At 44.5% G+C, this 25540-nt stretch overlaps 52 non-coding genes across 52 annotated transcripts; 40 read left to right on the top strand and 12 right to left on the bottom strand.

Moving 5' to 3' along the window:
• Positions 1 to 362: 362 nt before the first annotated feature.
• Positions 363 to 434, top strand: AC3HAE_035556 (transfer RNA proline (anticodon UGG)). The gene has a single exon. It is a non-coding gene; the product is annotated as a tRNA-Pro (tRNA).
• A 772-nt stretch (positions 435 to 1206) lies between these two features.
• AC3HAE_036035 (transfer RNA leucine (anticodon UAG)) lies at positions 1207 to 1288 on the bottom strand. The gene has a single exon. It is a non-coding gene; the product is annotated as a tRNA-Leu (tRNA).
• Positions 1289 to 1453: 165 nt separating this feature from the next.
• AC3HAE_035555 (transfer RNA proline (anticodon AGG)) lies at positions 1454 to 1525 on the top strand. Its single transcript has one exon. It is a non-coding gene; the product is annotated as a tRNA-Pro (tRNA).
• Positions 1526 to 1712: 187 nt separating this feature from the next.
• AC3HAE_035554 (transfer RNA glutamine (anticodon UUG)) lies at positions 1713 to 1784 on the top strand. Its single transcript has one exon. It is a non-coding gene; the product is annotated as a tRNA-Gln (tRNA).
• Positions 1785 to 2160: 376 nt separating this feature from the next.
• On the top strand, positions 2161 to 2232 carry AC3HAE_035553 (transfer RNA proline (anticodon UGG)). The gene has a single exon. It is a non-coding gene; the product is annotated as a tRNA-Pro (tRNA).
• Positions 2233 to 3004: 772 nt separating this feature from the next.
• Positions 3005 to 3086, bottom strand: AC3HAE_036023 (transfer RNA leucine (anticodon UAG)). Its single transcript has one exon. It is a non-coding gene; the product is annotated as a tRNA-Leu (tRNA).
• Positions 3087 to 3251: 165 nt separating this feature from the next.
• AC3HAE_035551 (transfer RNA proline (anticodon AGG)) lies at positions 3252 to 3323 on the top strand. The gene has a single exon. It is a non-coding gene; the product is annotated as a tRNA-Pro (tRNA).
• Positions 3324 to 3510: 187 nt separating this feature from the next.
• On the top strand, positions 3511 to 3582 carry AC3HAE_035550 (transfer RNA glutamine (anticodon UUG)). Its single transcript has one exon. It is a non-coding gene; the product is annotated as a tRNA-Gln (tRNA).
• A 376-nt stretch (positions 3583 to 3958) lies between these two features.
• On the top strand, positions 3959 to 4031 carry AC3HAE_035549 (transfer RNA proline (anticodon UGG)). Its single transcript has one exon. It is a non-coding gene; the product is annotated as a tRNA-Pro (tRNA).
• A 1037-nt stretch (positions 4032 to 5068) lies between these two features.
• On the top strand, positions 5069 to 5140 carry AC3HAE_035548 (transfer RNA proline (anticodon AGG)). The gene has a single exon. It is a non-coding gene; the product is annotated as a tRNA-Pro (tRNA).
• Positions 5141 to 5327: 187 nt separating this feature from the next.
• On the top strand, positions 5328 to 5399 carry AC3HAE_035546 (transfer RNA glutamine (anticodon UUG)). The gene has a single exon. It is a non-coding gene; the product is annotated as a tRNA-Gln (tRNA).
• A 376-nt stretch (positions 5400 to 5775) lies between these two features.
• AC3HAE_035545 (transfer RNA proline (anticodon UGG)) lies at positions 5776 to 5847 on the top strand. The gene has a single exon. It is a non-coding gene; the product is annotated as a tRNA-Pro (tRNA).
• Positions 5848 to 6619: 772 nt separating this feature from the next.
• AC3HAE_036011 (transfer RNA leucine (anticodon UAG)) lies at positions 6620 to 6701 on the bottom strand. Its single transcript has one exon. It is a non-coding gene; the product is annotated as a tRNA-Leu (tRNA).
• Positions 6702 to 6866: 165 nt separating this feature from the next.
• AC3HAE_035544 (transfer RNA proline (anticodon AGG)) lies at positions 6867 to 6938 on the top strand. The gene has a single exon. It is a non-coding gene; the product is annotated as a tRNA-Pro (tRNA).
• A 187-nt stretch (positions 6939 to 7125) lies between these two features.
• AC3HAE_035543 (transfer RNA glutamine (anticodon UUG)) lies at positions 7126 to 7197 on the top strand. The gene has a single exon. It is a non-coding gene; the product is annotated as a tRNA-Gln (tRNA).
• Positions 7198 to 7573: 376 nt separating this feature from the next.
• AC3HAE_035542 (transfer RNA proline (anticodon UGG)) lies at positions 7574 to 7645 on the top strand. Its single transcript has one exon. It is a non-coding gene; the product is annotated as a tRNA-Pro (tRNA).
• A 772-nt stretch (positions 7646 to 8417) lies between these two features.
• AC3HAE_035999 (transfer RNA leucine (anticodon UAG)) lies at positions 8418 to 8499 on the bottom strand. The gene has a single exon. It is a non-coding gene; the product is annotated as a tRNA-Leu (tRNA).
• A 165-nt stretch (positions 8500 to 8664) lies between these two features.
• AC3HAE_035540 (transfer RNA proline (anticodon AGG)) lies at positions 8665 to 8736 on the top strand. The gene has a single exon. It is a non-coding gene; the product is annotated as a tRNA-Pro (tRNA).
• A 187-nt stretch (positions 8737 to 8923) lies between these two features.
• On the top strand, positions 8924 to 8995 carry AC3HAE_035539 (transfer RNA glutamine (anticodon UUG)). The gene has a single exon. It is a non-coding gene; the product is annotated as a tRNA-Gln (tRNA).
• A 376-nt stretch (positions 8996 to 9371) lies between these two features.
• On the top strand, positions 9372 to 9443 carry AC3HAE_035538 (transfer RNA proline (anticodon UGG)). The gene has a single exon. It is a non-coding gene; the product is annotated as a tRNA-Pro (tRNA).
• Positions 9444 to 10215: 772 nt separating this feature from the next.
• Positions 10216 to 10297, bottom strand: AC3HAE_035987 (transfer RNA leucine (anticodon UAG)). The gene has a single exon. It is a non-coding gene; the product is annotated as a tRNA-Leu (tRNA).
• Positions 10298 to 10462: 165 nt separating this feature from the next.
• On the top strand, positions 10463 to 10534 carry AC3HAE_035537 (transfer RNA proline (anticodon AGG)). Its single transcript has one exon. It is a non-coding gene; the product is annotated as a tRNA-Pro (tRNA).
• Positions 10535 to 10721: 187 nt separating this feature from the next.
• On the top strand, positions 10722 to 10793 carry AC3HAE_035536 (transfer RNA glutamine (anticodon UUG)). The gene has a single exon. It is a non-coding gene; the product is annotated as a tRNA-Gln (tRNA).
• A 376-nt stretch (positions 10794 to 11169) lies between these two features.
• AC3HAE_035534 (transfer RNA proline (anticodon UGG)) lies at positions 11170 to 11241 on the top strand. Its single transcript has one exon. It is a non-coding gene; the product is annotated as a tRNA-Pro (tRNA).
• Positions 11242 to 12025: 784 nt separating this feature from the next.
• On the bottom strand, positions 12026 to 12107 carry AC3HAE_035975 (transfer RNA leucine (anticodon UAG)). Its single transcript has one exon. It is a non-coding gene; the product is annotated as a tRNA-Leu (tRNA).
• Positions 12108 to 12272: 165 nt separating this feature from the next.
• On the top strand, positions 12273 to 12344 carry AC3HAE_035533 (transfer RNA proline (anticodon AGG)). Its single transcript has one exon. It is a non-coding gene; the product is annotated as a tRNA-Pro (tRNA).
• A 187-nt stretch (positions 12345 to 12531) lies between these two features.
• AC3HAE_035532 (transfer RNA glutamine (anticodon UUG)) lies at positions 12532 to 12603 on the top strand. Its single transcript has one exon. It is a non-coding gene; the product is annotated as a tRNA-Gln (tRNA).
• A 376-nt stretch (positions 12604 to 12979) lies between these two features.
• On the top strand, positions 12980 to 13051 carry AC3HAE_035531 (transfer RNA proline (anticodon UGG)). The gene has a single exon. It is a non-coding gene; the product is annotated as a tRNA-Pro (tRNA).
• Positions 13052 to 13835: 784 nt separating this feature from the next.
• Positions 13836 to 13917, bottom strand: AC3HAE_035963 (transfer RNA leucine (anticodon UAG)). Its single transcript has one exon. It is a non-coding gene; the product is annotated as a tRNA-Leu (tRNA).
• Positions 13918 to 14082: 165 nt separating this feature from the next.
• Positions 14083 to 14154, top strand: AC3HAE_035529 (transfer RNA proline (anticodon AGG)). The gene has a single exon. It is a non-coding gene; the product is annotated as a tRNA-Pro (tRNA).
• Positions 14155 to 14341: 187 nt separating this feature from the next.
• Positions 14342 to 14413, top strand: AC3HAE_035528 (transfer RNA glutamine (anticodon UUG)). The gene has a single exon. It is a non-coding gene; the product is annotated as a tRNA-Gln (tRNA).
• Positions 14414 to 14789: 376 nt separating this feature from the next.
• AC3HAE_035527 (transfer RNA proline (anticodon UGG)) lies at positions 14790 to 14861 on the top strand. The gene has a single exon. It is a non-coding gene; the product is annotated as a tRNA-Pro (tRNA).
• A 784-nt stretch (positions 14862 to 15645) lies between these two features.
• AC3HAE_035950 (transfer RNA leucine (anticodon UAG)) lies at positions 15646 to 15727 on the bottom strand. Its single transcript has one exon. It is a non-coding gene; the product is annotated as a tRNA-Leu (tRNA).
• Positions 15728 to 15892: 165 nt separating this feature from the next.
• On the top strand, positions 15893 to 15964 carry AC3HAE_035526 (transfer RNA proline (anticodon AGG)). Its single transcript has one exon. It is a non-coding gene; the product is annotated as a tRNA-Pro (tRNA).
• A 187-nt stretch (positions 15965 to 16151) lies between these two features.
• On the top strand, positions 16152 to 16223 carry AC3HAE_035525 (transfer RNA glutamine (anticodon UUG)). The gene has a single exon. It is a non-coding gene; the product is annotated as a tRNA-Gln (tRNA).
• Positions 16224 to 16599: 376 nt separating this feature from the next.
• On the top strand, positions 16600 to 16671 carry AC3HAE_035524 (transfer RNA proline (anticodon UGG)). Its single transcript has one exon. It is a non-coding gene; the product is annotated as a tRNA-Pro (tRNA).
• A 784-nt stretch (positions 16672 to 17455) lies between these two features.
• AC3HAE_035937 (transfer RNA leucine (anticodon UAG)) lies at positions 17456 to 17537 on the bottom strand. Its single transcript has one exon. It is a non-coding gene; the product is annotated as a tRNA-Leu (tRNA).
• Positions 17538 to 17702: 165 nt separating this feature from the next.
• On the top strand, positions 17703 to 17774 carry AC3HAE_035522 (transfer RNA proline (anticodon AGG)). The gene has a single exon. It is a non-coding gene; the product is annotated as a tRNA-Pro (tRNA).
• Positions 17775 to 17961: 187 nt separating this feature from the next.
• On the top strand, positions 17962 to 18033 carry AC3HAE_035521 (transfer RNA glutamine (anticodon UUG)). Its single transcript has one exon. It is a non-coding gene; the product is annotated as a tRNA-Gln (tRNA).
• A 376-nt stretch (positions 18034 to 18409) lies between these two features.
• Positions 18410 to 18481, top strand: AC3HAE_035520 (transfer RNA proline (anticodon UGG)). Its single transcript has one exon. It is a non-coding gene; the product is annotated as a tRNA-Pro (tRNA).
• A 784-nt stretch (positions 18482 to 19265) lies between these two features.
• On the bottom strand, positions 19266 to 19347 carry AC3HAE_035925 (transfer RNA leucine (anticodon UAG)). The gene has a single exon. It is a non-coding gene; the product is annotated as a tRNA-Leu (tRNA).
• Positions 19348 to 19512: 165 nt separating this feature from the next.
• AC3HAE_035518 (transfer RNA proline (anticodon AGG)) lies at positions 19513 to 19584 on the top strand. The gene has a single exon. It is a non-coding gene; the product is annotated as a tRNA-Pro (tRNA).
• Positions 19585 to 19771: 187 nt separating this feature from the next.
• AC3HAE_035517 (transfer RNA glutamine (anticodon UUG)) lies at positions 19772 to 19843 on the top strand. Its single transcript has one exon. It is a non-coding gene; the product is annotated as a tRNA-Gln (tRNA).
• An 814-nt stretch (positions 19844 to 20657) lies between these two features.
• On the top strand, positions 20658 to 20729 carry AC3HAE_035516 (transfer RNA proline (anticodon UGG)). Its single transcript has one exon. It is a non-coding gene; the product is annotated as a tRNA-Pro (tRNA).
• Positions 20730 to 21513: 784 nt separating this feature from the next.
• Positions 21514 to 21595, bottom strand: AC3HAE_035912 (transfer RNA leucine (anticodon UAG)). The gene has a single exon. It is a non-coding gene; the product is annotated as a tRNA-Leu (tRNA).
• Positions 21596 to 21760: 165 nt separating this feature from the next.
• Positions 21761 to 21832, top strand: AC3HAE_035515 (transfer RNA proline (anticodon AGG)). Its single transcript has one exon. It is a non-coding gene; the product is annotated as a tRNA-Pro (tRNA).
• A 187-nt stretch (positions 21833 to 22019) lies between these two features.
• Positions 22020 to 22091, top strand: AC3HAE_035514 (transfer RNA glutamine (anticodon UUG)). Its single transcript has one exon. It is a non-coding gene; the product is annotated as a tRNA-Gln (tRNA).
• Positions 22092 to 22905: 814 nt separating this feature from the next.
• Positions 22906 to 22977, top strand: AC3HAE_035513 (transfer RNA proline (anticodon UGG)). The gene has a single exon. It is a non-coding gene; the product is annotated as a tRNA-Pro (tRNA).
• Positions 22978 to 23761: 784 nt separating this feature from the next.
• Positions 23762 to 23843, bottom strand: AC3HAE_035900 (transfer RNA leucine (anticodon UAG)). The gene has a single exon. It is a non-coding gene; the product is annotated as a tRNA-Leu (tRNA).
• Positions 23844 to 24008: 165 nt separating this feature from the next.
• Positions 24009 to 24080, top strand: AC3HAE_035512 (transfer RNA proline (anticodon AGG)). The gene has a single exon. It is a non-coding gene; the product is annotated as a tRNA-Pro (tRNA).
• A 187-nt stretch (positions 24081 to 24267) lies between these two features.
• On the top strand, positions 24268 to 24339 carry AC3HAE_035510 (transfer RNA glutamine (anticodon UUG)). The gene has a single exon. It is a non-coding gene; the product is annotated as a tRNA-Gln (tRNA).
• Positions 24340 to 24715: 376 nt separating this feature from the next.
• On the top strand, positions 24716 to 24787 carry AC3HAE_035509 (transfer RNA proline (anticodon UGG)). The gene has a single exon. It is a non-coding gene; the product is annotated as a tRNA-Pro (tRNA).
• The last annotated feature ends 753 nt before the right edge of the window (positions 24788 to 25540 follow it).

The following is a 25540-nucleotide window of genomic DNA, read 5'->3' as shown; positions in this document are numbered from 1 at the left end:
TCTTCCCAATACAGCAGTATTCCGCGTAGCTTTCGTCTGTCTTGACAGTTTTGCTAGAGTACACCAGATAATTACACTCTGCAATGTTACACTACTCAAACGCTTCACAGGCATCTTACTGATCACAACGTACACTCAGACTCCTTAGACGCACATTAAGGTTAGTCACCTATTCAACTTCGACTACTGCTTATGATCTAGCATTGATTCTCATTTGCATAATTCACTCCCAATTCGGTTAGTGGGGGTGAAAGATAAACAAAATGAGACCTTTTGTACGTCTTCAATTTTTCTCAAACGCTTGCGCCCCTGCTCATAATTTGACCAATTTCAGAAATTGACATATCAATCCTTTTAGATGTGGCTCGTTGGTCTAGGGGTATGATTCTCGCTTTGGGTGCGAGAGGTCCCGGGTTCAAATCCCGGACGAGCCCTCAGCTCTATGCTCAACGTTGTGCACAGTCCTTTGTGTCCATGGTTTGTCCCGACCTTTCTTGAAATGCTGAGGGACTCCCATATTATTCCCTTACACCAGGAAATACTCTTGGCAGGCTAGTATTTGTCTTTGGTTTTGGCTAGTTTTTGTCTTTGGTCTTAGTTGCCATCAACCCGCAACCCTGCTTTCATTGGTAATAAGACATATTGGAATATATCTTGAGGCAAATACAACAGGACAGGTCATTGCTGAAATGCAACGAGGAGTATGTATTTTCCACACTTTGGACAATGTTGTATTCATTAATTTATGTCACCGCAGGTTGAATGGTGTAATGGTCAGCACTCTGGACTTTGAATTCAGTGGACCGAGTTCATATCTCGGTGGAGCCTTGTAGATCTTACATTCTTCCCAAACAGACGGTATTCTGCGTATCTTTCGACGACATCTAACACTCTAGAATGTCCCACTACCCGAAACGCTATACAGGGCCCTTCCTGCTCACAACGTACACTTGGACTCCTTAGGAGCACATTATGGTTAGTCACCTATTCAACTTTGACTACTGCTTATCATCTAGCATTGATTCTCATTTGCATAATTCACTCCCAATTGGGTAGGCGGGAATGAGAGATAAACGAGATGAGACCTTGTGTACGTCTTCAAGGAATGTTGTCTTTTTCTCGAGGGGATTCTAAGCATTTAATAGAAACATTGTGAGTCCACGGTATTGCCATTTGAGTAATGCATATCAAATACAGGTTGTAGACTGGCAGTGGTGGGATTCGAACCCACGCCTCCTAAGAGACTGGAGCCTAAATCCAGCGCCTTGGACCGCTCGGCCACACTACCACATATACGCCCCTCTCTTAATGGCCTTTCAAAATGATGCTTCAATGCAAATGGTTGACTGCCCTTGCAAGGATTTGAAACAATGCCTCCTTGAACTGGAGCCCACATCCAGCGCCTTGGACAACTCTGAAACACTATATCACGGGACATCGCTCAAGATTTTGTGGTTCGTTGGTCTAGGGGTATGATTCTCGCTTAGGGTGCGAGAGGTCCCGGGTTCAAATCCCGGACGAGCCCTCAGTTTCTTGCTCAATGTTGTGCGCAGGCTTGAAGGATTCACCGTACGTTTCTTGCATTTCATCAGGACTCTCATTGAAATCCATTAAACCTTGCCGTTTTCTTGGCAGGCTAGTGAATAATTTTGTCCTTGGGTCTTAGTTGCCATCAACCCGCAAACCTGCTTTCATTCAGTGCAGTTGCAGAAGGTTCCATGGTGTAATGGTCAGCACTCTGGACTTTGAATCCAGTGATCCGAGTTCAAATCTCGGTGGAGCCTTGGCGATAATATGGTCTTCCCAAAACAGCAGTATTCCGCGTAGCTTTCGTCTGTCTTGACAGTTTTGCTAGAGTACACCAGATAATTACACTCTGCAATGTTACACTACTCAAACGCTTCACAGGCATCTTACTGATCACAACGTACACTCAGACTCCTTAGACGCACATTAAGGTTAGTCACCTATTCAACTTCGACTACTGCTTATGATCTAGCATTGATTCTCATTTGCATAATTCACTCCCAATTCGGTTAGTGGGGGTGAAAGATAAACAAAATGAGACCTTTTGTACGTCTTCAATTTTTCTCAAACGCTTGCGCCCCTGCTCATAATTTGACCAATTTCAGAAATTGACATATCAATCCTTTTAGATGTGGCTCGTTGGTCTAGGGGTATGATTCTCGCTTTGGGTGCGAGAGGTCCCGGGTTCAAATCCCGGACGAGCCCTCAGCTCTATGCTCAACGTTGTGCACAGTCCTTTGTGTCCATGGTTTGTCCCGACCTTTCTTGAAATGCTGAGGGACTCCCATATTATTCCCTTACACCAGGAAATACTCTTGGCAGGCTAGTATTTGTCTTTGGTTTTGGCTAGTTTTTGTCTTTGGTCTTAGTTGCCATCAACCCGCAACCCTGCTTTCATTGGTAATAAGACATATTGGAATATATCTTGAGGCAAATACAACAGGACAGGTCATTGCTGAAATGCAACGAGGAGTATGTATTTTCCACACTTTGGACAATGTTGTATTCATTAATTTATGTCACCGCAGGTTGAATGGTGTAATGGTCAGCACTCTGGACTTTGAATTCAGTGGACCGAGTTCATATCTCGGTGGAGCCTTGTAGATCTTACATTCTTCCCAAACAGACGGTATTCTGCGTATCTTTCGACGACATCTAACACTCTAGAATGTCCCACTACCCGAAACGCTATACAGGGCCCTTCCTGCTCACAACGTACACTTGGACTCCTTAGGAGCACATTATGGTTAGTCACCTATTCAACTTTGACTACTGCTTATCATCTAGCATTGATTCTCATTTGCATAATTCACTCCCAATTGGGTAGGCGGGAATGAGAGATAAACGAGATGAGACCTTGTGTACGTCTTCAAGGAATGTTGTCTTTTTCTCGAGGGGATTCTAAGCATTTAAGAGAAACATTGTGAGTCCACGGTATTGCCATTTGAGAAATGCATATCAAATACAGGTTGTAGACTGGCAGTGGTGGGATTCGAACCCACGCCTCCTAAGAGACTGGAGCCTAAATCCAGCGCCTTGGACCGCTCGGCCACACTACCACATATACGCCCCTCTCTTAATGGCCTTTCAAAATGATGCTTCAATGCAAATGGTTGACTGCCCTTGCAAGGATTTGAAACAATGCCTCCTTGAACTGGAGCCCACATCCAGCGCCTTGGACAACTCTGAAACACTATATCACGGGACATCGCTCAAGATTTTGTGGTTCGTTGGTCTAGGGGTATGATTCTCGCTTAGGGTGCGAGAGGTCCCGGGTTCAAATCCCGGACGAGCCCTCAGTTTCTTGCTCAATGTTGTGCGCAGGCTTGAAGGATTCACCGTACGTTTCTTGCATTTCATCAGGACTCTCATTGAAATCCATTAAACCTTGCCGTTTTCTTGGCAGGCTAGTGAATAATTTTGTCCTTGGGTCTTAGTTGCCATCAACCCGCAAACCTGCTTTCATTCAGTGCAGTTGCAGAAGGTTCCATGGTGTAATGGTCAGCACTCTGGACTTTGAATCCAGTGATCCGAGTTCAAATCTCGGTGGAGCCTTGGCGATAATACGGTCTTCCCAAAACAGCAGTATTCCGTGTAGCTTTCGTCTGTCTTGACAGTTTTGCTAGAGTACACCAGATAATTACACTCTGCAATGTTACACTACTCAAACGCTTCACAGGCATCTTACTGATCACAACGTACACTCAGACTCCTTAGACGCACATTAAGGTTAGTCACCTATTCAACTTCGACTACTGCTTATGATCTAGCATTGATTCTCATTTGCATAATTCACTCCCAATTCGGTTAGTGGGGGTGAAAGATAAACAAAATGAGACCTTTTGTACGTCTTCAATTTTTCTCAAACGCTTGCGCCCCTGCTCATAATTTGACCAATTTCAGAAATTGACATATCAATCCTTTTAGATGTGGCTCGTTGGTCTAGGGGTATGATTCTCGCTTTGGGTGCGAGAGGTCCCGGGTTCAAATCCCGGACGAGACCTCAGCTCTATGCTCAACGTTGTGCACAGTCCTTTGTGTCCATGGTTTGTCCCGACCTTTCTTGAAATGCTGAGGGACTCCCATATTATTCCCTTACACCAGGAAATACTCTTGGCAGGCTAGTGAATAGTATTTGTCTTTGGTTTTGGCTAGTTTTTGTCTTTGGTCTTAGTTGCCATCAACCCGCAACCCTGCTTTCATTGGTAATAAGACATATTGGAATATATCTTGAGGCAAATACAACAGGACAGGTCATTGCTGAAATGCAACGAGGAGTATGTATTTTCCACACTTTGGACAATGTTGTATTCATTAATTTATGTCACCGCAGGTTGAATGGTGTAATGGTCAGCACTCTGGACTTTGAATTCAGTGGACCGAGTTCATATCTCGGTGGAGCCTTGTAGATCTTACATTCTTCCCAAACAGACGGTATTCTGTGTATCTTTCGACGACATCTAACACTCTAGAATGTCCCACTACCCGAAACGCTATACAGGGACCTTCCTGCTCACAACGTACACTTGGACTCCTTAGGAGCACATTATGGTTAGTCACCTATTCAACTTTGACTACTGCTTATCATCTAGCATTGATTCTCATTTGCATAATTCACTCCCAATTGGGTAGGCGGGAATGAGAGATAAACGAGATGAGACCTTGTGTACGTCTTCAAGGAATGTTGTCTTTTTCTCGAGGGGATTCTAAGCATTTAAGAGAAACATTGTGAGTCCACGGTATTGCCATTTGAGAAATGCATTTCAAAATGCTCATCAAATACAGGTTATAGACTGGCAGTGGTGAGATTCGAACCCACTCCTCCTAAGAGACTGGAGCCTAAATCCAGCTCCTTGGACCGCTCGGCCACACTACCACATAGACGCCCCTCTCTTAATGGCCTTTCAAAATGATGCTTCAATGCAAATGGTTGACTGCCCTTGCAAGGATTTGAAACAATGCCTCCTTGAACTGGAGCCCACATCCAGCGCCTTGGACAACTCTGAAACACTATATCACGGGACATCTCTCAAGATTTTGTGGCTCGTTGGTCTAGGGGTATGATTCTCGCTTAGGGTGCGAGAGGTCCCGGGTTCAAATCCCGGACGAGCCCTCAGTTTCTTGCTCAATGTTGTGCGCAGGCTTGAAGGATTCACCGTACGTTTCTTGCATTTCATCAGGACTCTCATTGAAATCCATTAAACCTTGCCGTTTTCTTGGCAGGCTAGTGAATAATTTTGTCCTTGGGTCTTAGTTGCCATCAACACGCAAACCTGCTTTCATTCAGAGCAGTTGCAGAAGGTTCCATGGTGTAATGGTCAGCACTCTGGACTTTGAATCCAGTGATCAGAGTTCAAATCTCGGTGGAGCCTTGGCGATAATATGGTCTTCCCAAAACAGCAGTATTCCGCGTAGCTTTCGTCTGTCTTGACAGTTTTGCTAGAGTACACCAGATAATTACACTCTGCAATGTTACACTACTCAAACGCTTCACAGGCATCTTACTGATCACAACGTACACTCAGACTCCTTAGACGCACATTAAGGTTAGTCACCTATTCAACTTCGACTACTGCTTATGATCTAGCATTGATTCTCATTTGCATAATTCACTCCCAATTCGGTTAGTGGGGGTGAAAGATAAACAAAATGAGACCTTTTGTACGTCTTCAATTTTTCTCAAACGCTTGCGCCCCTGCTCATAATTTGACCAATTTCAGAAATTGACATATCAATCCTTTTAGATGTGGCTCGTTGGTCTAGGGGTATGATTCTCGCTTTGGGTGCGAGAGGTCCCGGGTTCAAATCCCGGACGAGCCCTCAGCTCTATGCTCAACGTTGTGCACAGTCCTTTGTGTCCATGGTTTGTCCCGACCTTTCTTGAAATGCTGAGGGACTCCCATATTATTCCCTTACACCAGGAAATACTCTTGGCAGGCTAGTATTTGTCTTTGGTTTTGGCTAGTTTTTGTCTTTGGTCTTAGTTGCCATCAACCCGCAACCCTGCTTTCATTGGTAATAAGACATATTGGAATATATCTTGAGGCAAATACAACAGGACAGGTCATTGCTGAAATGCAACGAGGAGTATGTATTTTCCACACTTTGGACAATGTTGTATTCATTAATTTATGTCACCGCAGGTTGAATGGTGTAATGGTCAGCACTCTGGACTTTGAATTCAGTGGACCGAGTTCATATCTCGGTGGAGCCTTGTAGATCTTACATTCTTCCCAAACAGACGGTATTCTGCGTATCTTTCGACGACATCTAACACTCTAGAATGTCCCACTACCCGAAACGCTATACAGGGCCCTTCCTGCTCACAACGTACACTTGGACTCCTTAGGAGCACATTATGGTTAGTCACCTATTCAACTTTGACTACTGCTTATCATCTAGCATTGATTCTCATTTGCATAATTCACTCCCAATTGGGTAGGCGGGAATGAGAGATAAACGAGATGAGACCTTGTGTACGTCTTCAAGGAATGTTGTCTTTTTCTCGAGGGGATTCTAAGCATTTAAGAGAAACATTGTGAGTCCACGGTATTGCCATTTGAGAAATGCATATCAAATACAGGTTGTAGACTGGCAGTGGTGGGATTCGAACCCACGCCTCCTAAGAGACTGGAGCCTAAATCCAGCGCCTTGGACCGCTCGGCCACACTACCACATATACGCCCCTCTCTTAATGGCCTTTCAAAATGATGCTTCAATGCAAATGGTTGACTGCCCTTGCAAGGATTTGAAACAATGCCTCCTTGAACTGGAGCCCACATCCAGCGCCTTGGACAACTCTGAAACACTATATCACGGGACATCGCTCAAGATTTTGTGGTTCGTTGGTCTAGGGGTATGATTCTCGCTTAGGGTGCGAGAGGTCCCGGGTTCAAATCCCGGACGAGCCCTCAGTTTCTTGCTCAATGTTGTGCGCAGGCTTGAAGGATTCACCGTACGTTTCTTGCATTTCATCAGGACTCTCATTGAAATCCATTAAACCTTGCCGTTTTCTTGGCAGGCTAGTGAATAATTTTGTCCTTGGGTCTTAGTTGCCATCAACCCGCAAACCTGCTTTCATTCAGTGCAGTTGCAGAAGGTTCCATGGTGTAATGGTCAGCACTCTGGACTTTGAATCCAGTGATCCGAGTTCAAATCTCGGTGGAGCCTTGGCGATAATACGGTCTTCCCAAAACAGCAGTATTCCGTGTAGCTTTCGTCTGTCTTGACAGTTTTGCTAGAGTACACCAGATAATTACACTCTGCAATGTTACACTACTCAAACGCTTCACAGGCATCTTACTGATCACAACGTACACTCAGACTCCTTAGACGCACATTAAGGTTAGTCACCTATTCAACTTCGACTACTGCTTATGATCTAGCATTGATTCTCATTTGCATAATTCACTCCCAATTCGGTTAGTGGGGGTGAAAGATAAACAAAATGAGACCTTTTGTACGTCTTCAATTTTTCTCAAACGCTTGCGCCCCTGCTCATAATTTGACCAATTTCAGAAATTGACATATCAATCCTTTTAGATGTGGCTCGTTGGTCTAGGGGTATGATTCTCGCTTTGGGTGCGAGAGGTCCCGGGTTCAAATCCCGGACGAGCCCTCAGCTCTATGCTCAACGTTGTGCACAGTCCTTTGTGTCCATGGTTTGTCCCGACCTTTCTTGAAATGCTGAGGGACTCCCATATTATTCCCTTACACCAGGAAATACTCTTGGCAGGCTAGTATTTGTCTTTGGTTTTGGCTAGTTTTTGTCTTTGGTCTTAGTTGCCATCAACCCGCAACCCTGCTTTCATTGGTAATAAGACATATTGGAATATATCTTGAGGCAAATACAACAGGACAGGTCATTGCTGAAATGCAACGAGGAGTATGTATTTTCCACACTTTGGACAATGTTGTATTCATTAATTTATGTCACCGCAGGTTGAATGGTGTAATGGTCAGCACTCTGGACTTTGAATTCAGTGGACCGAGTTCATATCTCGGTGGAGCCTTGTAGATCTTACATTCTTCCCAAACAGACGGTATTCTGCGTATCTTTCGACGACATCTAACACTCTAGAATGTCCCACTACCCGAAACGCTATACAGGGCCCTTCCTGCTCACAACGTACACTTGGACTCCTTAGGAGCACATTATGGTTAGTCACCTATTCAACTTTGACTACTGCTTATCATCTAGCATTGATTCTCATTTGCATAATTCACTCCCAATTGGGTAGGCGGGAATGAGAGATAAACGAGATGAGACCTTGTGTACGTCTTCAAGGAATGTTGTCTTTTTCTCGAGGGGATTCTAAGCATTTAAGAGAAACATTGTGAGTCCACGGTATTGCCATTTGAGAAATGCATATCAAATACAGGTTGTAGACTGGCAGTGGTGGGATTCGAACCCACGCCTCCTAAGAGACTGGAGCCTAAATCCAGCGCCTTGGACCGCTCGGCCACACTACCACATATACGCCCCTCTCTTAATGGCCTTTCAAAATGATGCTTCAATGCAAATGGTTGACTGCCCTTGCAAGGATTTGAAACAATGCCTCCTTGAACTGGAGCCCACATCCAGCGCCTTGGACAACTCTGAAACACTATATCACGGGACATCGCTCAAGATTTTGTGGTTCGTTGGTCTAGGGGTATGATTCTCGCTTAGGGTGCGAGAGGTCCCGGGTTCAAATCCCGGACGAGCCCTCAGTTTCTTGCTCAATGTTGTGCGCAGGCTTGAAGGATTCACCGTACGTTTCTTGCATTTCATCAGGACTCTCATTGAAATCCATTAAACCTTGCCGTTTTCTTGGCAGGCTAGTGAATAATTTTGTCCTTGGGTCTTAGTTGCCATCAACCCGCAAACCTGCTTTCATTCAGTGCAGTTGCAGAAGGTTCCATGGTGTAATGGTCAGCACTCTGGACTTTGAATCCAGTGATCCGAGTTCAAATCTCGGTGGAGCCTTGGCGATAATACGGTCTTCCCAAAACAGCAGTATTCCGTGTAGCTTTCGTCTGTCTTGACAGTTTTGCTAGAGTACACCAGATAATTACACTCTGCAATGTTACACTACTCAAACGCTTCACAGGCATCTTACTGATCACAACGTACACTCAGACTCCTTAGACGCACATTAAGGTTAGTCACCTATTCAACTTCGACTACTGCTTATGATCTAGCATTGATTCTCATTTGCATAATTCACTCCCAATTCGGTTAGTGGGGGTGAAAGATAAACAAAATGAGACCTTTTGTACGTCTTCAATTTTTCTCAAACGCTTGCGCCCCTGCTCATAATTTGACCAATTTCAGAAATTGACATATCAATCCTTTTAGATGTGGCTCGTTGGTCTAGGGGTATGATTCTCGCTTTGGGTGCGAGAGGTCCCGGGTTCAAATCCCGGACGAGCCCTCAGCTCTATGCTCAACGTTGTGCACAGTCCTTTGTGTCCATGGTTTGTCCCGACCTTTCTTGAAATGCTGAGGGACTCCCATATTATTCCCTTACACCAGGAAATACTCTTGGCAGGCTAGTATTTGTCTTTGGTTTTGGCTAGTTTTTGTCTTTGGTCTTAGTTGCCATCAACCCGCAACCCTGCTTTCATTGGTAATAAGACATATTGGAATATATCTTGAGGCAAATACAACAGGACAGGTCATTGCTGAAATGCAACGAGGAGTATGTATTTTCCACACTTTGGACAATGTTGTATTCATTAATTTATGTCACCGCAGGTTGAATGGTGTAATGGTCAGCACTCTGGACTTTGAATTCAGTGGACCGAGTTCATATCTCGGTGGAGCCTTGTAGATCTTACATTCTTCCCAAACAGACGGTATTCTGCGTATCTTTCGACGACATCTAACACTCTAGAATGTCCCACTACCCGAAACGCTATACAGGGCCCTTCCTGCTCACAACGTACACTTGGACTCCTTAGGAGCACATTATGGTTAGTCACCTATTCAACTTTGACTACTGCTTATCATCTAGCATTGATTCTCATTTGCATAATTCACTCCCAATTGGGTAGGCGGGAATGAGAGATAAACGAGATGAGACCTTGTGTACGTCTTCAAGGAATGTTGTCTTTTTCTCGAGGGGATTCTAAGCATTTAATAGAAACATTGTGAGTCCACGGTATTGCCATTTGAGTAATGCATATCAAATACAGGTTGTAGACTGGCAGTGGTGGGATTCGAACCCACGCCTCCTAAGAGACTGGAGCCTAAATCCAGCGCCTTGGACCGCTCGGCCACACTACCACATATACGCCCCTCTCTTAATGGCCTTTCAAAATGATGCTTCAATGCAAATGGTTGACTGCCCTTGCAAGGATTTGAAACAATGCCTCCTTGAACTGGAGCCCACATCCAGCGCCTTGGACAACTCTGAAACACTATATCACGGGACATCGCTCAAGATTTTGTGGTTCGTTGGTCTAGGGGTATGATTCTCGCTTAGGGTGCGAGAGGTCCCGGGTTCAAATCCCGGACGAGCCCTCAGTTTCTTGCTCAATGTTGTGCGCAGGCTTGAAGGATTCACCGTACGTTTCTTGCATTTCATCAGGACTCTCATTGAAATCCATTAAACCTTGCCGTTTTCTTGGCAGGCTAGTGAATAATTTTGTCCTTGGGTCTTAGTTGCCATCAACCCGCAAACCTGCTTTCATTCAGTGCAGTTGCAGAAGGTTCCATGGTGTAATGGTCAGCACTCTGGACTTTGAATCCAGTGATCCGAGTTCAAATCTCGGTGGAGCCTTGGCGATAATATGGTCTTCCCAAAACAGCAGTATTCCGCGTAGCTTTCGTCTGTCTTGACAGTTTTGCTAGAGTACACCAGATAATTACACTCTGCAATGTTACACTACTCAAACGCTTCACAGGCATCTTACTGATCACAACGTACACTCAGACTCCTTAGACGCACATTAAGGTTAGTCACCTATTCAACTTCGACTACTGCTTATGATCTAGCATTGATTCTCATTTGCATAATTCACTCCCAATTCGGTTAGTGGGGGTGAAAGATAAACAAAATGAGACCTTTTGTACGTCTTCAATTTTTCTCAAACGCTTGCGCCCCTGCTCATAATTTGACCAATTTCAGAAATTGACATATCAATCCTTTTAGATGTGGCTCGTTGGTCTAGGGGTATGATTCTCGCTTTGGGTGCAAGAGGTCCCGGGTTCAAATCCCGGACGAGCCCTCAGCTCTATGCTCAACGTTGTGCACAGTCCTTTGTGTCCATGGTTTGTCCCGACCTTTCTTGAAATGCTGAGGGACTCCCATATTATTCCCTTACACCAGGAAATACTCTTGGCAGGCTAGTATTTGTCTTTGGTTTTGGCTAGTTTTTGTCTTTGGTCTTAGTTGCCATCAACCCGCAACCCTGCTTTCATTGGTAATAAGACATATTGGAATATATCTTGAGGCAAATACAACAGGACAGGTCATTGCTGAAATGCAACGAGGAGTATGTATTTTCCACACTTTGGACAATGTTGTATTCATTAATTTATGTCACCGCAGGTTGAATGGTGTAATGGTCAGCACTCTGGACTTTGAATTCAGTGGACCGAGTTCATATCTCGGTGGAGCCTTGTAGATCTTACATTCTTCCCAAACAGACGGTATTCTGCGTATCTTTCGACGACATCTAACACTCTAGAATGTCCCACTACCCGAAACGCTATACAGGGCCCTTCCTGCTCACAACGTACACTTGGACTCCTTAGGAGCACATTATGGTTAGTCACCTATTCAACTTTGACTACTGCTTATCATCTAGCATTGATTCTCATTTGCATAATTCACTCCCAATTGGGTAGGCGGGAATGAGAGATAAACGAGATGAGACCTTGTGTACGTCTTCAAGGAATGTTGTCTTTTTCTCTAGGGGATTCTAAGCATTTAAGAGAAACATTGTGAGTCCACGGTATTGCCATTTGAGAAATGCATTTCAAAATGCTTATCAAATACAGGTTGTAGACTGGCAGTGGTGGGATTCGAACCCACGCCTCCTAAGAGTCTGGAGCCTAAATCCAGCGCCTTGGACCGCTCAGCCACACTACCACATATACGGCCCTCTCTTAATGGCCTTTCAAAATGATGCTTCAATGCAAATGGTTGACTGCCCTTGCAAGGATTTGAAACAATGCCTCCTTGAACTGGAGCCCACATCCAGCGCCTTGGACAACTCTGAAATACTATATCACGGGACATCGCTCAAGATTTTGTGGTTCGTTGGTCTAGGGGTATGATTCTCGCTTAGGGTGCGAGAGGTCCTGGGTTCAAATCCCGGACGAGCCCTCAGTTTCTTGCTCAATGTTGTGCGTAGGCTTGAAGGATTCACCGTACGTTTCTTGCATTTCATCAGGACTCTCATTGAAATCCATTAAACCTTGCCGTTTTCTTGGCAGGCTAGTGAATAATTTTGTCCTTGGGTCTTAGTTGCCATCAACCCGCAAACCTGCTTTCATTCAGTGCAGTTGCAGAAGGTTCCATGGTGTACTGGTCAGCACTCTGGACTTTGAATCCAGTGATCCGAGTTCAAATCTCGGTGGAGCCTTGGCGATAATACGGTCTTCCCAAAACAGCAGTATTCCGAGTAGCTTTCGTCTGTCTTGACAGTTTTGCTAGAGTACACCAGATAATTACACTCTGCAATGTTACACTACTCAAACGCTTCACAGGCATCTTACTGATCACAACGTACACTCAGACTCCTTAGACGCACATTAAGGTTAGTCACCTATTCAACTTCGACTACTGCTTATGATCTAGCATTGATTCTCATTTGCATAATTCACTCCCAATTCGGTTAGTGGGGGTGAAAGATAAACAAAATGAGACCTTTTGTACGTCTTCAATTTTTCTCAAACGCTTGCGCCCCTGCTCATAATTTGACCAATTTCAGAAATTGACGTATTAATCCTTTTAGATGTGGCTCGATGGTCTAGGGGTATGATTCTCGCTTTGGGTGCGAGAGGTTCCGGGTTCAAATCCCGGACGAGCCCTCAGCTCTATGCTCAACATTGTGCACAGTCCTTTGTGTCCATGCTTTGTCCCGACCTTTCTTGAAATGCTGAGGGACTCCCATATTATTCCCTTACACCAGGAAATACTCTTGGCAGGCTAGTATTTGTCTATGGTTTTGGCTAGTTTTTGTCTTTGGTCTTAGTTGCCATCAACCCGCAACCCTGCTTTCATTGGTAATAAGACATATTGGAATATATCTTGAGGCAAATACAACAGGACAGGTCATTGCTGAAATGCAACGAGGAGTATGTATTTTCCACACTTTGGACAATGTTGTATTCATTAATTTATGTCACCGCAGGTTGAATGGTGTAATGGTCAGCACTCTGGACTTTGAATTCAGTGGACCGAGTTCATATCTCGGTGGAGCCTTGTAGATCTTACATTCTTCCCAAACAGACGGTATTCTGCGTATCTTTCGACGACATCTAACACTCTAGAATGTCCCACTACCCGAAACGCTATACAGGGACCTTCCTGCTCACAACGTACACTTGGACTCCTTAGGAGCACATTATGGTTAGTCACCTATTCAACTTTGACTACTGCTTATCATCTAGCATTGATTCTCATTTGCATAATTCACTCCAAATTGGGTAGGCGGGAATGAGAGATAAACGAGATGAGACCTTGTGTACGTCTTCAAGGAATGTTGTCTTTTTCTCGAGGGGATTCTAAGCATTTAAGAGAAACATTGTGAGTCCACGGTATTGCCATTTGAGAAATGCATTTCAAAATGCTTATCAAATACAGGTTGTAGACTGGCAGTGGTGGGATTCGAACCCACGCCTCCTAAGAGTCTGGAGCCTAAATCCAGCGCCTTGGACCGCTCAGCCACACTACCACATAGACGGCCCTCTCTTAATGGCCTTTCAAAATGATGCTTCAATGCAAATGGTTGACTGCCCTTGCAAGGATTTGAAACAATGCCTCCTTGAACTGGAGCCCACATCCAGCGCCTTGGACAACTCTGAAATACTATATCACGGGACATCGCTCAAGATTTTGTGGTTCGTTGGTCTAGGGGTATGATTCTCGCTTAGGGTGCGAGAGGTCCTGGGTTCAAATCCCGGACGAGCCCTCAGTTTCTTGCTCAATGTTGTGCGTAGGCTTGAAGGATTCACCGTACGTTTCTTGCATTTCATCAGGACTCTCATTGAAATCCATTAAACCTTGCCGTTTTCTTGGCAGGCTAGTGAATAATTTTGTCCTTGGGTCTTAGTTGCCATCAACCCGCAAACCTGCTTTCATTCAGTGCAGTTGCAGAAGGTTCCATGGTGTACTGGTCAGCACTCTGGACTTTGAATCCAGTGATCCGAGTTCAAATCTCGGTGGAGCCTTGGCGATAATACGGTCTTCCCAAAACAGCAGTATTCCGAGTAGCTTTCGTCTGTCTTGACAGTTTTGCTAGAGTACACCAGATAATTACACTCTGCAATGTTACACTACTCAAACGCTTCACAGGCATCTTACTGATCACAACGTACACTCAGACTCCTTAGACGCACATTAAGGTTAGTCACCTATTCAACTTCGACTACTGCTTATGATCTAGCATTGATTCTCATTTGCATAATTCACTCCCAATTCGGTTAGTGGGGGTGAAAGATAAACAAAATGAGACCTTTTGTACGTCTTCAATTTTTCTCAAACGCTTGCGCCCCTGCTCATAATTTGACCAATTTCAGAAATTGACGTATTAATCCTTTTAGATGTGGCTCGATGGTCTAGGGGTATGATTCTCGCTTTGGGTGCGAGAGGTTCCGGGTTCAAATCCCGGACGAGCCCTCAGCTCTATGCTCAACATTGTGCACAGTCCTTTGTGTCCATGCTTTGTCCCGACCTTTCTTGAAATGCTGAGGGACTCCCATATTATTCCCTTACACCAGGAAATACTCTTGGCAGGCTAGTATTTGTCTATGGTTTTGGCTAGTTTTTGTCTTTGGTCTTAGTTGCCATCAACCCGCAACCCTGCTTTCATTGGTAATAAGACATATTGGAATATATCTTGAGGCAAATACAACAGGACAGGTCATTGCTGAAATGCAACGAGGAGTATGTATTTTCCACACTTTGGACAATGTTGTATTCATTAATTTATGTCACCGCAGGTTGAATGGTGTAATGGTCAGCACTCTGGACTTTGAATTCAGTGGACCGAGTTCATATCTCGGTGGAGCCTTGTAGATCTTACATTCTTCCCAAACAGACGGTATTCTGCGTATCTTTCGACGACATCTAAAACTCTAGAATGTCCCACTACCCGAAACGCTATACAGGGACCTTCCTGCTCACAACGTACACTTGGACTCCTTAGGAGCACATTATGGTTAGTCACCTATTCAACTTTGACTACTGCTTATCATCTAGCATTGATTCTCATTTGCATAATTCACTCCCAATTGGGTAGGCGGGAATGAGAGATAAACGAGATGAGACCTTGTGTACGTCTTCAAGGAATGTTGTCTTTTTCTCGAGGGGATTCTAAGCATTTAAGAGAAACATTGTGAGTCCACGGTATTGCCATTTGAGAAATGCATTTCAATATGCTCATCAAATACAGGTTGTAGACTGGCAGTGGTGGGATTCGAACCCACGCCTCCTAAGAGACTGGAGCCTAAATCCAGCGCCTTGGACCGCTCGGCCACACTACCACATAGACGCCCCTCTCTTAATGGCATTTCAAAATGATGCTTCAATGCAAATGGTTGACTGCCCTTGCAAGGATTTGAAACAATGCCTCCTTGAACTGGAGCCCACATCCAGCGCCTTGGACAACTCTGAAACACTATATCACGGGACATCTCTCAAGTTTTTGTGGCTCGTTGGTCTAGGGGTATGATTCTCGCTTAGGGTGCGAGAGGTCCCGGGTTCAAATCCCGGACGAGCCCTCAGTTTCTTGCTCAATGTTGTGCGCAGGCTTGAAGGATTCACCGTACGTTTCTTGCATTTCATCAGGACTCTCATTGAAATCCATTAAACCTTGCCGTTTTCTTGGCAGGCTAGTGAATAATTTTGTCCTTGGGTCTTAGTTGCCATCAACCCGCAAACCTGCTTTCATTCAGTGCAGTTGCAGAAGGTTCCATGGTGTAATGGTCAGCACTCTGGACTTTGAATCCAGTGATCCGAGTTCAAATCTCGGTGGAGCCTTGGCGATAATACGGTCTTCCCAAAACAGCAGTATTCCGCGTAGCTTTCGTCTGTCTTGACAGTTTTGCTAGAGTACACCAGATAATTACACTCTGCAATGTTACACTACTCAAACGCTTCACAGGCATCTTACTGATCACAACGTACACTCAGACTCCTTAGACGCACATTAAGGTTAGTCACCTATTCAACTTCGACTACTGCTTATGATCTAGCATTGATTCTCATTTGCATAATTCACTCCCAATTCGGTTAGTGGGGGTGAAAGATAAACAAAATGAGACCTTTTGTACGTCTTCAATTTTTCTCAAACGCTTGCGCCCCTGCTCATAATTTGACCAATTTCAGAAATTGACATATCAATCCTTTTACATGTGGCTCGTTGGTCTAGGGGTATGATTCTCGCTTTGGGTGCGAGAGGTCCCGGGTTCAAATCCCGGACGAGCCCTCAGCTCTATGCTCAACGTTGTGCACAGTCCTTTGTGTCCATGGTTTGTCCCGACCTTTCTTGAAATGCTGAGGGACTCCCATATTATTCCCTTACACCAGGAAATACTCTTGGCAGGCTAGTATTTGTCTTTGGTTTTGGCTAGTTTTTGTCTTTGGTCTTAGTTGCCATCAACCCGCAACCCTGCTTTCATTGGTAATAAGACATATTGGAATATATCTTGAGGCAAATACAACAGGACAGGTCATTGCTGAAATGCAACGAGGAGTATGTATTTTCCACACTTTGGACAATGTTGTATTCATTAATTTATGTCACCGCAGGTTGAATGGTGTAATGGTCAGCACTCTGGACTTTGAATTCAGTGGACCGAGTTCATATCTCGGTGGAGCCTTGTAGATCTTACATTCTTCCCAAACAGACGGTATTCTGCGTATCTTTCGACGACATCTAACACTCTAGAATGTCCCACTACCCGAAACGCTATACAGGGACCTTCCTGCTCACAACGTACACTTGGACTCCTTAGGAGCACATTATGGTTAGTCACCTATTCAACTTTGACTACTGCTTATCATCTAGCATTGATTCTCATTTGCATAATTCACTCCCAATTGGGTAGGCGGGAATGAGAGATAAACGAGATGAGACCTTGTGTACGTCTTCAAGGAATGTTGTCTTTTTCTCGAGGGGATTCTAAGCATTTAAGAGAAACATTGTGAGTCCACGGTATTGCCATTTGAGAAATGCATTTCAAAATGCTCATCAAATACAGTTTGTAGACTAGCAGTGGTGGGATTCGAACCCACGCCTCCTAAGAGACTGGAGCCTAAATCCAGCGCCTTGGACCGCTCGGCCACACTACCACATAGACGACCCTCTCTTAATGGCCTTTCAAAATGATGCTTCAATGCAAATGGTTGACTGCCCTTGCAAGGATTTGAAACAATGCCTCCTTGAACTGGAGCCCACATCCAGCGCCTTGGACAACTCTGAAACACTATATCACGGGACATCTCTTAAGATTTTGTGGCTCGTTGGTCTAGGGGTATGATTCTTGCTTAGGGTGCGAGAGGTCCTGGGTTCAAATCCCGGACGAGCCCTCAGTATCTTGCTCAATGTTGTGCGCAGGCTTGAAGGATTCACCGTACGTTTCTTGCATTTCATCAGGACTCTCATTGAAATCCATTAAACCTTGCCTTTTTCTTGGAAGGCTAGTGAATAATTTTGTCCTTGGGTCGTAGTTGCCATCAACCCGCAAACCTGCTTTCATTCAGTGCAGTTGCAGAAGGTTCCATGGTGTAATGGTCAGTACTCTGGACTTTGAATCCAGTGATCCGAGTTCAAATCTCGGTGGAGCCTTGGCGATAATACGGTCTTCCCAAAACAGCAGTATTCCGAGTAGCTTTCGTCTGTCTTGACAGTTTTGCTAGAGTACACCAGATAATTACACTCTGCAATGTTACACTACTCAAACGCTTCACAGGCATCTTACTGATCACAACGTACACTCAGACTCCTTAGACGCACATTAAGGTTAGTCACCTATTCAACTTCGACTACTGCTTATGATCTAGCATTGATTCTCATTTGCATAATTCACTCCCAATTCGGTTAGTGGGGGTGAAAGATAAACAAAATGAGACCTTTTGTACGTCTTCAATTTTTCTCAAACGCTTGCGCCCCTGCTCATCATTTGACCAATTTCAGAAAATGACATATCAATCCTTTTAGATGTGGCTCGTTGGCCTAGGGGTATGATTCTCGCTTTGGGTGCGAGAGGTCCCGGGTTCAAATCCCGGACGAGCCCTCAGCTCTATGCTCAACGTTGTGCACAGTCCTTTGTGTCCATGGTTTGTCCCGACCTTTCTTGAAATGCTGAGGGACTCCCATATTATTCCCTTACACCAGGAAATACTCTTGGCAGGCTAGTATTTGTCTTTGGTTTTGGCTAGTTTTTGTCTTTGGTCTTAGTTGCCATCAACCCGCAACCCTGCTTTCATTGGTAATAAGACATATTGGAATATATCTTGAGGCAAATACAACAGGACAGGTCATTGCTGAAATGCAACGAGGAGTATGTATTTTCCACACTTTGGACAATGTTGTATTCATTAATTTATGTCACCGCAGGTTGTATGGGGTAATGGTCAGCACTCTGGACTTTGAATTCAGTGGACCGAGTTCATATCTCGGTGGAGCCTTGTAGATCTTACATTCTTCCCAAACAGACGGTATTCTGCGTATCTTTCGACGACATCTAACACTCTAGAATGTCCCACTACCCGAAACGCTATACAGGGACCTTCCTGCTCACAACGTACACTTGGACTCCTTAGGAGCACATTATGGTTAGTCACCTATTCAACTTTGACTACTGCTTATCATCTAGCATTGATTCTCATTTGCATAATTCACTCCCAATTGGGTAGGCGGGAATGAGAGATAAACGAGATGAGACCTTGTGTACGTCTTCAAGGAATGTTGTCTTTTTCTCGAGGGGATTCTAAGCATTTAAGAGAAACATTGTGAGTCCACGGTATTGCCATTTGAGAAATGCATTTCAAAATGCTCATCAAATACAGTTTGTAGACTGGCAGTGGTGGGATTCGAACCCACGCCTCCTAAGAGACTGGAGCCTAAATCCAGCGCCTTGGACCGCTCGGCCACACTACCACATAGACGACCCTCTCTTAATGGCCTTTCAAAATGATGCTTCAATGCAAATGGTTGACTGCCCTTGCAAGGATTTGAAACAATGCCTCCTTGAACTGGAGCCCACATCCAGCGCCTTGGACAACTCTGAAACACTATATCACGGGACATCTCTCAAGATTTTGTGGCTCGTTGGTCTAGGGGTATGATTCTCGCTTAGGGTGCGAGAGGTCCCGGGTTCAAATCCCGGACGAGCCCTCAGTATCTTGCTCAATGATGTGCGCAGGCTTGAAGGATTCACCGTACGTTTCTTGCATTTCATCAGGACTCTCATTGAAATCCATTAAACCTTGCCGTTTTCTTGGCAGGCTAGTGAATAATTTTGTCCTTGGGTCTTAGTTGCCATCAACCCGCAAACCTGCTTTCATTCAGTGCAGTTGCAGAAGGTTCCATGGTGTAATGGTCAGCACTCTGGACTTTGAATCCAGTGATCCGAGTTCAAATCTCGGTGGAGCCTTGGCGATAATACGGTCTTCCCAAAACAGCAGTATTCCGCGTAGCTTTCGTCTGTCTTGACAGTTTTGCTAGAGTACACCAGATAATTACACTCTGCAATGTTACACTACTCAAACGCTTCACAGGCATCTTACTGATCACAACGTACACTCAGACTCCTTAGACGCACATTAAGGTTAGTCACCTATTCAACTTCGACTACTGCTTATGATCTAGCATTTGTTGTGGATTTTGGTCCAGGAAAGGCCGCCGAGACAGGATCGCTTTTAACTCACTTTATTTGGTTAAGGTTTTTGGTCTATTGTCTATCGTCTATGAAACAAAAGGAGAGGGATCGTAAATAACACGCGCGGAGCGTCTCAGAGCTTAGCATGCAGGAAGATACGCCGCTGAGAGATTCTGTCTTCCAAAGGCGGAGTCTGAGTTTATGTATCCCAGGTGTTCTTCTTTGGGTTTTCTCACTTCCTGTGTGTGTCCGTTGCTGCCCCTAGTGTAAATGTTTTATAACTTTATCAATTGTGTTCAGTGCTGCCCTCAGGCGATTAGGAGGGGAAATTACCTCTAAACTATGCTTGGTGCTACTGGATATGGCTAAGTGAGAGTATTACAGTAAAAATGTATCGCTAGGGAATATTACAATTAAAAAATGTCACACATTGATTCTCATTTGCATAATTCACTCCCAATTCGGTTAGTGGGGGTGAAAGATAAACAAAATGAGACCTTTTGTACGTCTTCAATTTTTCTCAAACGCTTGCGCCCCTGCTCATCATTTGACCAATTTCAGAAAATGACATATCAATCCTTTTAGATGTGGCTCGTTGGCCTAGGGGTATGATTCTCGCTTTGGGTGCGAGAGGTCCCGGGTTCAAATCCCGGACGAGCCCTCAGCTCTATGCTCAACGTTGTGCACAGTCCTTTGTGTCCATGGTTTGTCCCGACCTTTCTTGAAATGCTGAGGGACTCCCATATTATTCCCTTACACCAGGAAATACTCTTGGCAGGCTAGTATTTGTCTTTGGTTTTGGCTAGTTTTTGTCTTTGGTCTTAGTTGCCATCAACCCGCAACCCTGCTTTCATTGGTAATAAGACATATTGGAATATATCTTGAGGCAAATACAACAGGACAGGTCATTGCTGAAATGCAACGAGGAGTATGTATTTTCCACACTTTGGACAATGTTGTATTCATTAATTTATGTCACCGCAGGTTGTATGGGGTAATGGTCAGCACTCTGGACTTTGAATTCAGTGGACCGAGTTCATATCTCGGTGGAGCCTTGTAGATCTTACATTCTTCCCAAACAGACGGTATTCTGCGTATCTTTCGACGACATCTAACACTCTAGAATGTCCCACTACCCGAAACGCTATACAGGGACCTTCCTGCTCACAACGTACACTTGGACTCCTTAGGAGCACATTATGGTTAGTCACCTATTCAACTTTGACTACTGCTTATCATCTAGCATTGATTCTCATTTGCATAATTCACTCCCAATTGGGTAGGCGGGAATGAGAGATAAACGAGATGAGACCTTGTGTACGTCTTCAAGGAATGTTGTCTTTTTCTCGAGGGGATTCTAAGCATTTAAGAGAAACATTGTGAGTCCACGGTATTGCCATTTGAGAAATGCATTTCAAAATGCTCATCAAATACAGTTTGTAGACTGGCAGTGGTGGGATTCGAACCCACGCCTCCTAAGAGACTGGAGCCTAAATCCAGCACCTTGGACCGCTCGGCCACACTACCACATAGACGACCCTCTCTTAATGGCCTTTCAAAATGATGCTTCAATGCAAATGGTTGACTGCCCTTGCAAGGATTTGAAACAATGCCTCCTTGAACTGGAGCCCACATCCAGCGCCTTGGACAACTCTGAAACACTATATCACGGGACATCTCTCAAGATTTTGTGGCTCGTTGGTCTAGGGGTATGATTCTCGCTTAGGGTGCGAGAGGTCCCGGGTTCAAATCCCGGACGAGCCCTCAGTATCTTGCTCAATGATGTGCGCAGGCTTGAAGGATTCACCGTACGTTTCTTGCATTTCATCAGGACTCTCATTGAAATCCATTAAACCTTGCCGTTTTCTTGGCAGGCTAGTGAATAATTTTGTCCTTGGGTCTTAGTTGCCATCAACCCGCAAACCTGCTTTCATTCAGTGCAGTTGCAGAAGGTTCCATGGTGTAATGGTCAGCACTCTGGACTTTGAATCCAGTGATCCGAGTTCAAATCTCGGTGGAGCCTTGGCGATAATACGGTCTTCCCAAAACAGCAGTATTCCGCGTAGCTTTCGTCTGTCTTGACAGTTTTGCTAGAGTACACCAGATAATTACACTCTGCAATGTTACACTACTCAAACGCTTCACAGGCATCTTACTGATCACAACGTACACTCAGACTCCTTAGACGCACATTAAGGTTAGTCACCTATTCAACTTCGACTACTGCTTATGATCTAGCATTTGTTGTGGATTTTGGTCCAGGAAAGGCCGCCGAGACAGGATCGCTTTTAACTCACTTTATTTGGTTAAGGTTTTTGGTCTATTGTCTATCGTCTATGAAACAAAAGGAGAGGGATCGTAAATAACACGCGCGGAGCGTCTCAGAGCTTAGCATGCAGGAAGATACGCCGCTGAGAGATTCTGTCTTCCAAAGGCGGAGTCTGAGTTTATGTATCCCAGGTGTTCTTCTTTGGGTTTTCTCACTTCCTGTGTGTGTCCGTTGCTGCCCCTAGTGTAAATGTTTTATAACTTTATCAATTGTGTTCAGTGCTGCCCTCAGGCGATTAGGAGGGGAAATTACCTCTAAACTATGCTTGGTGCTACTGGATATGGCTAAGTGAGAGTATTACAGTAAAAATGTATCGCTAGGGAATATTACAATTAAAAAATGTCACACATTGATTCTCATTTGCATAATTCACTCCCAATTCGGTTAGTGGGGGTGAAAGATAAACAAAATGAGACCTTTTGTACGTCTTCAATTTTTCTCAAACGCTTGCGCCCCTGCTCATAATTTGACCAATTTCAGAAATTGACATATCAATCCTTTTACATGTGGCTCGTTGGTCTAGGGGTATGATTCTCGCTTTGGGTGCGAGAGGTCCCGGGTTCAACTCCCGGACGAGCCCTCAGCTCTATGCTCAACGTTGTGCACAGTCCTTTGTGTCCATGGTTTGTCCCGACCTTTCTTGAAATGCTGAGGGACTCCCATATTATTCCCTTACACCAGGAAATACTCTTGGCAGGCTAGTATTTGTCTTTGGTTTTGGCTAGTTTTTGTCTTTGGTCTTAGTTGCCATCAACCCGCAACCCTGCTTTCATTGGTAATAAGACATATTGGAATATATCTTGAGGCAAATACAACAGGACAGGTCATTGCTGAAATGCAACGAGGAGTATGTATTTTCCACACTTTGGACAATGTTGTATTCATTAATTTATGTCACCGCAGGTTGTATGGGGTAATGGTCAGCACTCTGGACTTTGAATTCAGTGGACCGAGTTCATATCTCGGTGGAGCCTTGTAGATCTTACATTCTTCCCAAACAGACGGTATTCTGCGTATCTTTCGACGACATCTAACACTCTAGAATGTCCCACTACCCGAAACGCTATACAGGGACCTTCCTGCTCACAACGTACACTTGGACTCCTTAGGAGCACATTATGGTTAGTCACCTATTCAACTTTGACTACTGCTTATCATCTAGCATTGATTCTCATTTGCATAATTCACTCCCAATTGGGTAGGCGGGAATGAGAGATAAACGAGATGAGACCTTGTGTACGTCTTCAAGGAATGTTGTCTTTTTCTCGAGGGGATTCTAAGCATTTAAGAGAAACATTGTGAGTCCACGGTATTGCCATTTGAGAAATGCATTTCAAAATGCTCATCAAATACAGTTTGTAGACTGGCAGTGGTGGGATTCGAACCCACGCCTCCTAAGAGACTGGAGCCTAAATCCAGCGCCTTGGACCGCTCGGCCACACTACCACATAGACGACCCTCTCTTAATGGCCTTTCAAAATGATGCTTCAATGCAAATGGTTGACTGCCCTTGCAAGGATTTGAAACAATGCCTCCTTGAACTGGAGCCCACATCCAGCGCCTTGGACAACTCTGAAACACTATATCACGGGACATCTCTCAAGATTTTGTGGCTCGTTGGTCTAGGGGTATGATTCTCGCTTAGGGTGCGAGAGGTCCCGGGTTCAAATCCCGGACGAGCCCTCAGTATCTTGCTCAATGTTGTGCGCAGGCTTGAAGGATTCACCGTACGTTTCTTGCATTTCATCAGGACTCTCATTGAAATCCATTAAACCTTGCCGTTTTCTTGGCAGGCTAGTGAATAATTTTGTCCTTGGGTCTTAGTTGCCATCAACCCGCAAACCTGCTTTCATTCAGTGCAGTTGCAGAAGGTTCCATGGTGTAATGGTCAGCACTCTGGACTTTGAATCCAGTGATCCGAGTTCAAATCTCGGTGGAGCCTTGGCGATAATACGGTCTTCCCAAAACAGCAGTATTCCGCGTAGCTTTCGTCTGTCTTGACAGTTTTGCTAGAGTACACCAGATAATTACACTCTGCAATGTTACACTACTCAAACGCTTCACAGGCATCTTACTGATCACAACGTACACTCAGACTCCTTAGACGCACATTAAGGTTAGTCACCTATTCAACTTCGACTACTGCTTATGATCTAGCATTGATTCTCATTTGCATAATTCACTCCCAATTCGGTTAGTGGGGGTGAAAGATAAACAAAATGAGACCTTTTGTACGTCTTCAATTTTTCTCAAACGCTTGCGCCCCTGCTCATAATTTGACCAATTTCAGAAATTGACATATCAATCCTTTGACATGTGGCTTGTTGGTCTAGGGGTATGATTCTCGCTTTGGGTGCGAGAGGTCCCGGGTTCAAATCCCGGACGAGCCCTCAGCTCTATGCTCAACGTTGTGCACAGTCCTTTGTGTCCATGGTTTGTCCCGACCTTTCTTGAAATGCTGAGGGACTCCCATATTATTCCCTTACACCAGGAAATACTCTTGGCAGGCTAGTATTTGTCTTTGGTTTTGGCTAGTTTTTGTCTTTGGTCTTAGTTGCCATCAACCCGCAACCCTGCTTTCATTGGTAATAAGACATATTGGAATATATCTTGAGGCAAATACAACAGGACAGGTCATTGCTGAAATGCAACGAGGAGTATGTATTTTCCACACTTTGGACAATGTTGTATTCATTAATTTATGTCACCGCAGGTTGTATGGGGTAATGGTCAGCACTCTGGACTTTGAATTCAGTGGACCGAGTTCATATCTCGGTGGAGCCTTGTAGATCTTACATTCTTCCCAAACAGACGGTATTCTGCGTATCTTTCGACGACATCTAACACTCTAGAATGTCCCACTACCCGAAACGCTATACAGGGACCTTCCTGCTCACAACGTACACTTGGACTCCTTAGGAGCACATTATGGTTAGTCACCTATTCAACTTTGACTACTGCTTATCATCTAGCATTGATTCTCATTTGCATAATTCACTCCCAATTGGGTAGGCGGGAATGAGAGATAAACGAGATGAGACCTTGTGTACGTCTTCAAGGAATGTTGTCTTTTTCTCGAGGGGATTCTAAGCATTTAAGAGAAACATTGTGAGTCCACGGTATTGCCATTTGAGAAATGCATT

Source organism: Micromesistius poutassou, assembly GCF_964030765.1.
Source record: "Micromesistius poutassou genome assembly, chromosome: 20".
In the NCBI taxonomy this organism is placed as follows: Eukaryota; Metazoa; Chordata; class Actinopteri; order Gadiformes; family Gadidae; genus Micromesistius; species Micromesistius poutassou.
Note: the sequence above shows the minus strand (reverse complement) of the source record. Positions and strands in the feature narration are given on the sequence as shown.